We start from the raw sequence: 13,785 nt of genomic DNA on the forward strand, positions 1-13,785 counted from the left end.
AAAACAATGAATACATGTGTGCATAACTCAGGAGAAATGAGACCGTAGGGAAAAAGGAGACGACCAAGTTCGTCCGCCGTGCCAGATTTCATGACGTTCGATATTTCAACTGTGAACTGCGAGACAGTATCCACGCTACGGCGGGAAGCTGCGCGTAGCTCAGACACCGGATGAACGCCACTGCATCCCCACGCGCTACGTTGCGGGCGCGGCGCCACAGGAGCAAGCGACCTTTCGGCTTCGCGCAGTCACGCGTTTACAAATATTTGAACGGAGAAGGGCGGGCACATCACGCCAACGCCGCCACGGTCGGCGAATTGGACCGAGTCGGTCCTCCGGTTTCGCTTTCGGGAACTAGATTTCACGCCCAAAGGGTCGTAACTCAATGTCCGCCCTTTCCCTAACAATGAACAAGCCACTGCAGCGGCTGTTACCACTCATTACAGCATGTGACAAATATCAATCGGGCGTTTCTCGTGATGAATAAGAACATTACGTAACCATTCTCATTGGCGGATATTACATAATTCTCCCGATAACCTCACTGCATTTCAACCAACGTCTAAAATGCTCAGTCATACCAGATAACAATGACACTTTCACGAGGCTTACATAAAACGCCGCCCTACATGACGTCTATTTTCCCTGAGATATTGGATTACACAAAACGTCAACGATATATATATATATATATATATATATATATATATATATCGTAAATATATCACAGTACCTGCACCCGCTCCGTCGGCCCACGATTACCTCACTGGATCAGAGGAGGTGCCCCGATGGACAGACCATACGAAACGCCCGGCAAAACATAGTCTGCACGACATGGTTACCACGTGGCCCTCCCACCCACCTCAAAAGCCACACGTGTATCAGACCAGCGTCGGGCGTCTGCGAAACGCCAAACTGTCACGTAAGAAGCCCAGCAGCAGGGGCGTACTTCAGGGACGGACTCTCGGCTTCCTGCTCTGCTGCAGCTTAACGAACTATCCTAGTATATTCGAAGAGGGCCTAAAAGTTGTGCATTATGCAAACAAACAAATCACAGGCACAGAACAAATTCCAAAACGTCGTCACGTACATAGGGCGTGTCCCAGGTCCTCTTGATGTTTGGTTCCACGCCAGCAGTCAGCACATAAATGACAAAAGACCCAACTGATGTCGTTCCGTATTCTACAAAATTCGCGTGAGTCCCCGACTTAACTGCACAAGTTTGGAATGCTAGCTGGTCTTTGACATTTGAGGAGCCACCTCACAGCCAGCTCACAGCGGCCTTTCACTCTGCTGAATGTCTGAATAATGTCGCACATCCGCGTCTACATTTTTTGTTTGCGGTAGTAGCCCCCTCCCTACAAATAACAACCTCTCTTAGACAAACGAAAAAATGTCGACCATGCGACTAACGCTATCTCTGAGGGCAACAATGCGACCATGCACACGACCTGCTGGAGAGGCTCGGGGGAGGGATGGGACACCAACGTCTATCGGTGGGCACCGACACACTTCTGTCTAGCCCATGCTCAGTACAACGCTCCCCTCGCAGCCTGGCTTTATGTCTGAGCTTGCGTTGCTATGGGGTGCAACGTTGAGCTCGTCGTGGATGACACAAAGAGCCTGTGGTGATGTCTTATATAAGGCATCAAAACGGATCAGCCCACAGTCAACAACAAATCGGATTACATCACCCATATGAAATCTCATCTACAAAGCGTACGAAGAAGACAAAGATAGTGACAAGAAGAAGACAGTGAAGACATGCAATAAAATTTGGAGACATGCAATATTTCATCTTTCATGCATGGACCACCAATGCAAACTGAGCTACACGTCAGAAACAAACTTGTCCTGTCGATGTTTCTTGACGGCGGCTGTAGCCTTTCTTTTGGCCACCGATTTAACCGAAGTGAGAAGCACCAAAAGTCATCCGCAGGATCCTTGGACGTGCCGGAATCCCAGCTGCTGAAGCACTAGCGGACCCCTGGTTGAAGCAGCTCTTGATCACATGACACAGACTGTGTGGAATACGCTGCTAAAATCCAGCCCTTTTTCCTGCATGTCCCAGCTACAGGAACTCCACTTGCGGACGGATCCCTTTACATGACGAAAATTAAACGCCAAATAGCTGTCTACTTTGCAAAAGCGACATCCACTGATATCCCTCGGGTGAAACAGTCGGTCAAGCGCCCTCCTGAGCATCAAAGAACACTACTGCAAGGAGTCATTAAAGAGACGAGTAGCTCTAAACCACAAGATGTCGACATCGGCAGAACAATCAGGGTTCTCACTTTCACAATAAAGTTGCACCTTTTTCCGCCAAAAATGTAGCAGAATTGCAAGCCATTTCAGTGGGCTGAGTTTGGCTTGTATTGACTATACGAATGATGGTCGCGTTGAAGGGCGCCTCGTCGGCTGCAGTCATGTGCGCCCACGCAACATTCCGATAGCGCGACACAAAACACCCCGAACAGTCCCCAGCGAAGCGCGTAACGGGTGCGGATACCGACATGGGCGCACCCACACTCCAAATGCACCGCTGAAAGGCGTCTCCCGTGAGTTGGTGGGCATACATTTCATATGCAAATGCAGTCTGATCACAACCAACAGAGTGCCACTTGCTCTCCTCGACTGCCTGTCTGTAGCTGGACCGTTCAGATTGCGGTTATACGTGCACCACGATCCGCTCTATCCCAGGCGTCGTCATTCACTTCGAAGGCACCGCGACGTGGCAAGTTCCAAGCCAGGGCGGGGATTTGAAACCGCATTAGTTTATCTCTGTTTGCTGCCTTCTTGCCGCATCATCTGGTAGCTTATTTCCTGCGAACCCGATGCAGGCAAGGTTTCGGAGAAACAATGACTGTTTGCCATCATGTTCTTGTAATGTATCGGGCAAGGCCAAGATTTCTCGCCGGAGCTGTGGCGATGTCCGCGAATGCGGGTAGATCACCGGGGTGACCTCAGAAGTCAATGGAAATGACAGAACACCCGTCACGGCGCTTTCGCACGAAGTTCAAGGACATAAATGACGAATGGTGTGAGTGATTTCAGTGAGCATGTGAACGGAAGCGAAATCCGCGCCCTCGACCCTTGCTAAGAAGGCGCACATGGCACCGGTGTGTTCCTTAGAGCCATCAGGGAATGCCTTGGCCTGGCCGCTCCATCAAGCGACTTGCTTCAGTGCATCCTGCAAAAAACTCAGCACCACCGATGGTTCCTATCCCGTAGCTGTGAAGTACAAAACCACACTAGGGACTGGGCAGCTGCCAGGGGGGAACGTCTTCCTCTACGGAGATGGCACCTGCGTCGAGACGGATGTCCGCATCCCTCGCCCAATCCCTCACCTACACACACATCGGCTTAGTACACCTTTCTGCTTCCTGTCCGGATAACTCTGTCCAGGTGACTGAAAACTGCTTCACAGACTGTGTACGGTAGAAACTGCCTAATCTTCATCGCACATGGCATGGTGAGTTTTCTGTGCCTCAGTTCAACGGGCACAGCATTCATAAGCATTCGCGGGTATGTTCGCTGTGCTTGTCGTCTGAATCACCCCGTTCGTTATTTGGACTCTGTTGTGATAGTTTTGAGGTTTTTGGTCGTTTTGGACCACTGTCAGTATGAATCAGCATAACACAGATCCGACCAATGCCCTGCGCCCCTGACAGCAGGCGTGAAATAAAAAAACGCGAGGTTTTGTTTTGGTGCAGATCAGGCTTGTCGGCATTGTGAGAGTGCCACGAATTTGGTGCGTATTGGAATGTGAAATGCGCATGAACTTTTGTTTTACAGGGAGTGTTCCACATTTGTTCGGGGTTTTGAACTGATAAAAAGTCTTGAAGAGCATTTGGTGCATTTCATGATCCAGTTGGTGCAGTCCATGATCCACCACTGCCCTTCTTCAGACCCAAATCATTATTTTTACTGAGCTACACGTCTGCGAATATGTGCAGGCTATTTCGGGGAGATTATTTCAAGGTCATCTAGGTATCCACAATGCCATAATACCGCCACTCAAATCCTATCATGTCACTGGTCATGCGGCGATCAAGGCCAATAAAAAGAGCCCGATTTCCAGGACCCAGCACCTTCCCGTTGCAGTCGGTGCACGGCCCCCAGGGTTCCGTGACCAGGCAGACACCACACCCACATCCCCAGTGCCGGCTCTGTGACCAGGCAGACACCACACCCACATCTCCAGTGCCGGCTCCGTGACCAGGCAGACACCACACCCACATCTCCCGTGTCGGCTCCGTGACCAGGCAGACACCACACCCACATCTCCAGTGCCGGCTCCGTGACCAGGCAGACACCACACCCACATCTCCAGTGCCGGCTCCGTGACCAGGCAGACACCACACCCACATCTCCAGTGCCGGCTCCGTGACCAGGCAGGACCCCACACCCACATCCCCAGTGCCGGCCCCGTGACCAGGCAGGACACCACACCCACATCCCCAGTGTCGGCTCCGTGACCAGGCAGACACCACACCCACATCCCCAGTGCCGGCCCCCGTGACCAGGCAGACACCACACCCACATCCCCAGTGCCGGCCCCGTGACCAGGCAGACACCACACCCACATCTCCAGTGCCGGCTCCGTGGCCGGGCAGACACCACACCCACATCTCCAGTGCCGGCTCCGTGACCAGGCAAACACCACATCCACATCTCCAGTGTCGGCTCCGTGACCAGACAGACACCACACCCACATCTCCAGTGCCGGCTCCGTGGCCGGGCAGACACCACACCCACATCTCCAGTGTCGGCTCCGTGACCAGGCAGACACCACACCCACATCCCCAGTGCCGGCCCCGTGACCAGGCAGACACCACACCCACATCCCCAGTGCCGGCCCCGTGACCAGGCAGACACCACACCCACATCTCCAGTGCCGGCTCCGTGGCCGGGCAGACACCACACCCACATCTCCAGTGCCGGCTCCGTGACCAGGCAAACACCACATCCACATCTCCAGTGTCGGCTCCGTGACCAGACAGACACCACACCCACATCTCCAGTGCCGGCTCCGTGGCCGGGCAGACACCACACCCACATCTCCAGTGTCGGCTCCGTGACCAGGCAGACACCACACCCACATCTCCAGTGTCGGCTCCGTGACCAGGCAGACACCACACCCACATCCCCAGTGCCGGCCCCGTGACCAGGCAGACACCACACCCACATCTCCAGTGCCGGCTCCGTGGCCGGGCAGACACCACACCCGCATCTCCAGTGCCGGCTCCGTGACCAGGCAGACACCACACCCGCATCTCCAGTGTCGGCTCCGTGACCAGGCAGACACCACACCCTGCATCTCCCCTCGTCGTCCACCACACGGCCTGTTTGGCTTCGCGCCAGCGTCGTACGAAGCGACGCCTGACATCGCGGCTACCCCGTGTGAGGTCAGCACAAGCCAGCGCACGGGTTGAGAAATCTGAGTCAAAGCTCACTGTCGGTGGACGCTGAGCCTGACCCACCAGGTGGCCACCTGAGCACCTGGAACTCCCTCATCACTGCCGTGGGACGTCACGGGGCGCAGCAACCCGCGTTAAAGTGAATGTTAGTGCCGACGGGGCGCTAACTTCCATACTGGCAGAAGTCAGTGTGCTGAGGAGAAACATTTTTCGTCTGGCGTCCACTCATCGGTCGGAGGGAAGGGGGGGGGGGCTTTGCAAGCGTCCAGAACCGTTCATAGGGGCACGCAATGCTCAGATCACGGAAGGCGGTGCACTGCAGGGCGAGAGCAGAGGGGAGCGGGGAGGGGAGGGGTGGAGTTCGCGCGGAACCATTTCTTGAAAGAGGTCACAGGGTTTTACGGCCTTGCGATAAGCGCTGGGAGCGGCCATTGGGAAAATCAGTGGCACCGATTTCTGCCAATTGCAATGTACTCAACCGGGAAAGGTTGTCTTGGTCCCATTGGTAGTTTATTAACGGCTGCAAGGACACGTTGCCCTAACAAGAACAGTAAGTACAGCAATAGTTCGAGGCTCAGCGTGCGTCACCTCACCTGAATTTTATGCATAGCACACTGACTGGCACACTGGCACTTGAACGAAGGCAACGCCAGCGTTCAATAATCTGGGAGCCACTGTTGCTATAAGCGTCAGTAGTATGTATACAACCCTGCTTTTAAACTTGCTAATGTCCCGAAAACATTCCTCGGCCATATCTCCATTGAATCCGAGTCAACCCGACCTCAGTCGAAGCTGGAATGTGGCGACTCTGCCGCTTGTCGGCTTAGACGCTCCGGTGACGAAAATCGGGAAACGTAGCGATAGTCCCACAACAAATCAAATGCGACAACAAACTATACACGTTTAAATATAGTTATTATCGAACCGACGGGCGACAGCCCTGCCCCCTATATTGCTTTGGTCTGCCTGCCATCTACCGGACACTCTACTATGAGACTATTACAGCGAAAAGGAATGCGGCTTGAAGCGCATGCGACATGCCTCTTTTTCTAGAGCAATGCAAGCGACGATCATTACAAATTGCAGAACTAACAGCGCAGGCGGGAAAGAATTATGGCAGAGGACGCGAGAAGTTCACAACGGGCGCTGTTGTGGGAGCGGGCCGAGCGGCCGACATCAGCCGCGGCGTTCGGTCATTGCTCACCCCTCGCAGCCGTCACCGCCTCCGCAGACGCAGGAGCAGCCTCCGGGAGCCGGCAGGGCGCCATCGGAAGGCGTTGTCCCACGCTGCTCCGACACCTCCACCTGAAGCGGGCTAGCGGACAGCGGGCGGCGTCAGGAGCCGCGGCAGACCGCCACCAGGGGGCAGACGTGGCGCCGCCAGGGGCAGACGTGGCGCCACCAGGGGAAAGACCGCCACCGGGACGCAGACCACCACCAGTGGGTTGACGTGAGGCCACCACGTGACATACATGCATGGCGCACCAGGGGACAAACCAATCTTAGGGAGAAGGGGGCGGGGGCAGACATCGCGGCATCCGGAAAGCCACAGTCACTAGACGACATGTTAACAAGCTACCGCACAACTCAGCGCATTCCACCACAAAGTGCATCGCACCACGAGTGGAATGTTCCTGGTGCCGAGAGCCAAGAACTTCTCAGGGAAAAAGCCGTGATTTATAAAATTACGGATGAATTCCACACAGACATCACGTTTCACCAATACCTTCACAAGAGGTGGCATATGGTGTTTCGCACAAACACGGACAAAATGAGGTCCTTTGTCAATTCACTAAGTCACCACGGCATCGCAGTCCCCGCGAGTTGCTGGAAAACTTGCGGCGGAGCTCGCCCAAAGCCACACATCATGGTCAAAACTCAGCATAGCACACCGTTCCGAAGCAATGAACATACTCCGCACGATAATGAATGGTATCTTTAAGAACTCAGATGACCACATCAAGAACACACTTCAAGCGAATAAACTGGTCAGAATGGAACCACAGAAATTTACAGATCTGACGCCAGTCATAACACACAAGGTCGGCGTATCACCGCGTTCACTGGCTCGCACATCCGAAATGTATCAATCGTGAACAAACTGCCGAAAAACACTCAAGTTAGCTACAGGAGAGAGGGGGCCAAAACATAGCATTAGAGTGACATAACCGCTGGATGGAGAGACCTACCAAAAATGGTGACGAAGGGCCTATCAAAGGCCATGACACCGAAGTCCATCAGTCTCAGCCACGATCGAAGGAGGAACATAAACAACACCAACTTTGGTCATCGCTTCTCGGTCGCCGTCAAGTGTACGCACAAGTTAAAACTCAGACGGGCAATAGTATACGGCTCCGTAGTATTGTGCACGGAGGAACCGGAGGAGAAAGCATGGAAGGACCCAGGGAAGCAGGCACCGAAGAATCATGCGGGCTGTCATGGGCATCTGAGGCAGCGGGCCCAGAAAAGACCCTGGGAAGCAGGTACCGAAGAACCACGCCAGCTGTCATGGGGATCGGAAGCAGCGGGCCCAGGAGAGCAGCATGCGAGGTGTCCCCGGGGGCCGGTGCCACGTGGCCGTGCCGAGCTAACAGCACTAGAGGCGGCGGGACCAGGCCGACGCGCTGCAGCCCTGCTGAAAGGGCGGCCTGTGCCTGCCAGGCTCGCCCACACCCAATCCACCTCTTCAAAAAACGCTGTTCGGAACACGGGCCAGTTTGAGTTGCAAAAACACACCGTTCTCATTCGGAGAGGAAAGTACTTCTTGGTCAGGAAAGCATCCATGCACGCATAAGCGACGATCACAACCATCGATGTAAATTCCGCTATTGGCCAGGAAAGCCATTCTATTGTTCATCCATCGGCACAGGCAGGGAAGGGAGGCATAGAGGCACATGCCCCCGCCCCCCTTAGGCTCCGAAGGGCGCCAAGGTCACTCGGGACCCAAGATTAAGAGACCGATTTGAGGGGCCCAGAAGGCCGGTCGGAGGTCGTATTCACGGGCCCGGACCGCGGGACCGGGTAATTCAATCCCAACCAGAGGACCCTGCGCGCTGGTCAGGGGACCTCTGAGTTAGTGACGGCATATATGTCGGCCGGACATCACCAGTAACGCACAATCGGTTCGGTGTCGGCATGGACCTAAGGGACCATTTACCAAGCAGAGACAACGCCGGAGTCACATATTCACATCACTCGGAGCCCCAAAATCTGTCAGGGTCCCCACAGCGCCTCAGAGGGGGCCCTGTGTTGACAAGGAGTCCGCGCCGGCCAGAGGCAGTGGTCAAGGAGGCCTGAAGAGCCTGGAGGGCACAACGGCATCGACGAAACTGTCCGATTGGTAGGCCTAAGGGCACGGAGAGTAGGAGTCTTATTCAGGGCCCCGCCCGGCGCGGACGGGCCCCAAATGACAGCCCGATGGCCTTTGGCGCCGATCGGGGACCTCCCTGAGACAATAAGGGCCTCTCTGTCGGTCAGGCATTACCTGAACCGCACAGTCGGCTCTGTGTCGGTATGAGCCTGAGGGCCCACTTCCCAATCAGCTACAAACCCGGGGTCAGTAATTTACACTGGTCGGGACTCTGCATCTGCCAGGGACCATAGTGCCTAACAGGTCTCGTGTTCGCAAGAAGTCTCAAGCCGACAAAGGGTAGTGTTCGACGAGGCCCGAAGTGATGAGGTTCGATGAGGCCCCAAGAGGACTTGGGCGGCCCACCAGAACCGGCGATCAAGGGCCCGGTTGGAGGGCATTAGGGCCCGAAGGGCTGATTGCACGTCACATGAAATTGACGGTCATACGGGCCGTGACCTAACATATCAGTTAGAGATCCTTTTGCACCGTTTGAGGATCCCTTGAGATTATGCGGACAGAGGCCACCAAAACCGAACAGTTGGCTCCCTGCCAGTCTGAACCATGAGGGACCATTTCCAAAGCGGAAGCAAGGCCGAGGACCACGATTTGCATTGGTATGGGCCCCTGAAACACTGGTTGGTGTCACTGCGTCGGCCAGGGGCCACCGTGCCTAACACGGGATCCTGTGTCGGCACGTGGCCCGAATCGCCAGGAACCGCCCTTGCGGGGGTCCGAAGAGGGGCGCCCCACTCGCCCCTCGTGACCAAAGAATGAGGGCCCGATTGGACTCGGGCCCGGCCCATCAGTCGTTGTGCCATCACTTGAAATGTCAGCCAGAGGACGTGAATAAGGGTCCGCTTTTATTAAGGCCCTCTGTCCCCTTTACGTAGGGGCTCAACGCGGGGTCCCAACAGATAGCTCCGTGTTTGTCTGAGCCCCTGGAACCCGTTTCCCAAGGAGGAACGAGGCCGGGGCCCACGATTTGCAATGTCAGGGGTCTCTGGCACAACGAAGGGCTCCTGTGTCGGTCAGGGGCCACAATGTCTAACAGGGGTCGTGTGGCGGCAAGTAACCCCGAGTCGGCCAGTAGCGATGTTTGAGAGGGCCCCAAAAGTGACCGGAGGGTCTCCCGAGACCAAAGAGCAGGGACTCCGCTGGAGTGAGGTGAAGGGCCCGAAGGGCTGGCTATAGGTCACATTAAGGACCCCGCCCGCAAGGCCGAGATCCCAAATGTCAGTTGGAGGAGCCTCTTGCACCGATTGGGGACCCCTGAGACAGGGCAAACCTCCATTTCGGTCAGAGATCCCCAACACCGAACAGTCGGCTCCGTGTCTGTCTGAGCTCTCAGCACCAATTTCCCAAGCAGGGACAAGGCCGAGCGTGTGATTTGTATTGGTCGGGGCCCTTGCGACAATGCGCGGCTCCTGTATCGTTCAGGGGTCCAGTCCCTAAGAGGGTGCTCTGTGTTAACAAGGGGTCTCGAGTCGGCCACGGAAACATTTCCTCAACAGGAACGAGGATGGGACACCGAATGACAGAAGACCTTTTGCGTTGGTCGTGGCCCTCTGACAAGGAAAAGAAACAAGAGAACTTACGATAAGTGTTCGACTGGGACAATGGAAGGGCCCTGTACCAGTCAGGGTCCCTAGTAGTGAACGGTGGGCCCTCCAACCCAATTCCAGCGTGGGCACGTTGAACCGAACTGGGGCCCGTGTGCCAATTATTGGACCATCTCGATGTTACATCCATGAGGGTTCCTGCGTCGATCCGGGCCAATTTCGCGGGTCAGAAGGCCTCTCGCGTCAGAAAGGGGACCAACATGATATGATATGACTAGTGGCACAAATTACATGAAATGTTCGAGGCCCGCGCGCCCGCGATCTCGGGAGCAGGGGCAGCGATGGCCGGGGTTGCAGTTTCTGTAAAATCGGACGGCGTGACCACTGCAAAGTTCACCGGGCGGCGGGCGCCATGCGCGCAAGAATGACCGTCGTGAAATAATGGTTCTGGATGTGTTTCAAAACTAATTCGTACCATGCAAAGATTAGACCGGGTGTATCTTTTTTCACAGCCTTGAGGCTGTCTTCCGGACAGACTGAGTTACAGCAACACGAATATAACGTGTAACAGCGATTCTACGCTCACTCTTCTCGTTCCACCACGACATTCCAGCACCACTTCGTGATGCTGTTAAAACCGATCCATTCTTATGATCAGTCTAAAAATCTCACGGGAGAAATATACTCCCGGACTACCTTCGATTCTATGTCCGAAAGCGTTTAAAGATACGTTTTACAGAGGCGTCAGCATTTTCTTCCACACATTGGCCACGGCTTGGTGTTAGCTGCAGGGCGACCTACGCCGACTTCACGCTAACTACGCGTTGCAGTCTCCGAAGGCTGCGCGGCCCACGGAGGCTGCAACACCTGGCATTGAGGTTGTTGTTGCAAGATTTGTGAGCACGCATGCTCAAAACTACGCTACATAGTGTGCACCACTAATCGATTCTGACTAAAAACCGAACATATCCAGATAAACATGGCCTACAATCTACATTTGCGGCGTCCTTAGTATCTCCGTAAAACCAAGATAAAAATTCTGGCCAGCTTTGTGAGTTATTTCTGTTTAGAAAGACTATTGTGAAACCAAAGACCGCTGGACCATCGTGAAATGAAAAGCACCGGCGGTTTATTTCAAGCAGTCGTTTAACGTGCGATGTCTTCAGCTTATTGACTAAAATTCAGGTAGAATTGATCTCGCGGAGGCTTCCGGCACCTGTTCTAGTTCTAGAAGGCAAAAATATAGAAATAACAAGTAAAAATGTCTTCATCAACAGATAGGCCATATCCAGCGATTTTTTTAGGGGGGGAGCCTTTCACTATCAGGGGGTCTTTTATCCACCCTATGCCTCTTTGCCAAGGCCCTGGCTGCGCCCCTTTGTTCATCTTGGGTTACAGGGCCAGTGTCTGGCCATCTGACGCATGAATTATGCAAGCCAACCCGAGCAAGAAGCATCGCAATACGGGCCAATCATCACGGGGCGTACAGTCGCGCACATCGATCTATATCAAGTTCGCTACATATCATAAGACATTCATAAATATAGAACTAAGTATGGGGAAGTTGACAGCCAGTCAAAAAAGTAGCCCAATCGGAGCGCAAATGGCCGGGTCACGAGACCACGGCCAGCAACAGTTGCGCTCGTGCCTTTCATCGAGGCCCGCCTCGACTCCGGCCCCCAGTGGCCTGCCCAGGTTGAGCAACGCGATGACGCATCGCGGCCGGCGGAGGCACGACGGCGAGAGGCTCGTCCGTCACCGTCGCGGCGGGTCCACCCCGCAGCCCGACCTAGACCCCACGGGAGCGAGGGGAGCGGTCGGGCCGCCGACCGGCGGGTCAGGCGGCACCCGACCTCTGGCCGCGCGCCTGGCCGCCTCGGCCGACCACCGGCGTGAGGCGGCGGGCTAGCTCGCCTGCTCCATCAGACAGCCGTCACCTCGCTGACCGAGCCCAGCCGGCCGACAGCGCCGCCCAAGCCGCCACCTCCGGCTGGTCGACGCCGCAGCCGGCGGCAGGGACGGCCGGCTGCCGGCGAGCACGATCACACGACACCCCGCCCCCTCCACACCCGGTGCCAGGTGACGAGGCGTGTTCCGCCGGCGGCCAACGTCGGACCCGTACCTCTGAACTCTACAATCGCATGCCTCTCAATGGTGACTGAGCTTGACGACGAATGACGCCCAACGGAGCGTAGTTTTAAAGGTGATGGATATTTGACAGTCTCCAGAAAGGCCTTCAGCTCCTATCTTTTCCCTGGTATTATGACCTTACAGTTCTTATTCTCAGTCAGTGAACTTAACTTACCTGAAGGGACTGGTTAAAATGCCTAAAAGAGCAAAACATTGAGTTATATCGACAACACTTGGCGCTTCAGGCTGGGCTTATGGCCACGAGTGGAATAGGTTGAACGAGGTGAAGCAAACCTAGCCTCCACTGAACCACGTTGGTGGTACAACCACTCTACGGCGAACTTTTCTTACTAGCACTTACGGTTCACATGTTCAAGGTCTGCTTTTTACGGAGCCAGTGAACCGACTTCTGGTAGGCCAACTTCGATGAGCCCAGCACCAAACGAAAGATTGTTGAATTGTCTTGAGCCAAGTTGTATCTAAAGCAGACAAACTCCCACCGCGTACCGGGTCAAAGTTTTCGTGCACGGTACGCCGTGAATTTTCCCACTTTCGCGACGTACTTAGTGGTATCAGTGGTACGTCTCAACCGGTAACGTGCCGGATCCATAATCAAAAGGATATGTGTTTGTAGCCCATCTACTCCAGAATTTATCGAAGAGTTATCTCGTGGAATATGCTGAATCGTGTACTATCAACCAATGCACGGTGTTAGTGAAATGTAGTATGCAACTCCTTGAGTTTCTTGCAAAGGTTCTGCACATAACATTGCTTTAAATTACGTTCACTATTGTAGCACCTACGCCTACTACGTAGCAACTACGCCTAGCTACGTTCAGTTACCAGCTGCTAAAAGTTTTGGCATAAACTAGAAGCTTGACTTGCATCACACATCCAGCACATTGCTAGTTTGATACTGCGTTTTTTTGTACTGAACTTCGTTCTACCCGGTACCTATTACCCCAAGAAAAACCTGCCACCTGAAAACTAAGATACACGACTGAAGAAAATACTCCGAATTTGCGCAGACACTACCCGTGCCCGTCGCAAACCATATGTGAGATGTCATCGGTTGGCTGGACAATGGCTGGTGTCGCCGCGAACGCGTCTAACATGACATCCTTTCGATGATGTCTGGTTCGGAGCAAGCTGTTGTTGAACGCGGTATTGGAAATATTCACCAGGAAGAATCGTGTGTGCCGAAACTGCAACCGCATGATACAACAGAACGCCAACCGCATGGGGCCGAATCGGCCGTTTTCAAGCGTATTCAACCATATCCCATGCTGGCCAAACACATCAGTTTTACATCCTCGCAAAACTT

Source organism: Pollicipes pollicipes, unplaced genomic scaffold (assembly GCF_011947565.3).
Source record: "Pollicipes pollicipes isolate AB1234 unplaced genomic scaffold, Ppol_2.1 Scaffold_7231;HRSCAF=8579_pilon_pilon_pilon, whole genome shotgun sequence".
Lineage (NCBI taxonomy): Eukaryota > Metazoa > Arthropoda > Thecostraca > Pollicipedomorpha > Pollicipedidae > Pollicipes > Pollicipes pollicipes.